The sequence below is a fragment of the Orycteropus afer genome, unplaced genomic scaffold, assembly GCF_000298275.1.
Source record: "Orycteropus afer afer isolate SDZICR_OR568_19922 unplaced genomic scaffold, OryAfe1.0 scaffold00428, whole genome shotgun sequence".
Classification (NCBI taxonomy): domain Eukaryota; kingdom Metazoa; phylum Chordata; class Mammalia; order Tubulidentata; family Orycteropodidae; genus Orycteropus; species Orycteropus afer.
The window spans coordinates 533,744-534,807 of record NW_006922015.1 but is presented as its reverse complement, the minus strand read 5'-3'; positions in this window follow the sequence as shown (position 1 = coordinate 534,807).

Genomic DNA, 1,064 nt, shown 5'->3' with positions numbered 1-1,064 from the left:
TTGTACCCATTCCAAAGAAAGATGATCCCTCAGAATGTGGAAATTATCGAACAATATCATTAATATCACACACAAGTAAGATCTTACTGAAGATAATTCAAAAATGGTTGCAGCAGTATATTGACAGAGAACTTCCAGAGGTGCCAGCTGGATTCAGAAGAAGATGTGGACCAAGGGATATCATTGCTGATGTCAGATGGATCTTGGCTAAAAGCAAAGAATAGCAGAGAGATGTTTACTTGTGTTTTATTGACTATGTAAAAACATTCGACTGTGTGGATCATAACAAATTATAGCTAATTTTGAGAAGAATGGGAATTCCAGAACACTTGATTGTGCTCTTCAGGAACCTGTACATAGACCAGGAGGCTGTCGTTCTAACAGAACAAGGGGAACCTGCATGGTTTAAAATCAGGAAGGGAGTGCATCAGGGTTGTATCCTTTCACCATACTTATTTAACCTGTACACAGAGCAAATAATCTGAGAAGCTGGGCTATATGAAGAAGAACATGGCATCAAGATTGCAGGAAGATTCATTAACAACCTGTGGTATGCAGATGACACCACCTTTCTTGCTGAAAGTGAAGATGACTTGAAGCACTGATGAAGATTAAAGACTACAGTCTGCAGTATGGATCATAACTCAACATAGAAAAAAAAAAAAAAAAACCTCACAACTGGACCAATAAGCAGCATGATAAATGGAAAAAAGATTGAAGTTGTTAAAGATTTCATATTACTTAGTTCCACAATCAACATGCACGGAAGCAGCAGTCAAGAAATCAGATGACGTATTACACTGGGCAAATCTGTTGCAAAAGACTTCTTTAAAGTGCTGAAGACCGAAGATGTCTCTTTGAAGACTAAGGTGAGCCTAACCCAAGTCAAAGTATTTTCAGTAGCCTCATATGCATGTGAAAGCTGGACAATGAATAAAGAAGACCAAAGAAGAGTTGATGCTTTTGAGTTGTAGTGTTGGTGAAAAGCCCCATGGCTTGCCAGAAGAACTAACAAATCTGTGCTAGAAGAAGTACAGCCAGAGTGTTCCTTGAAAGAGAAAATG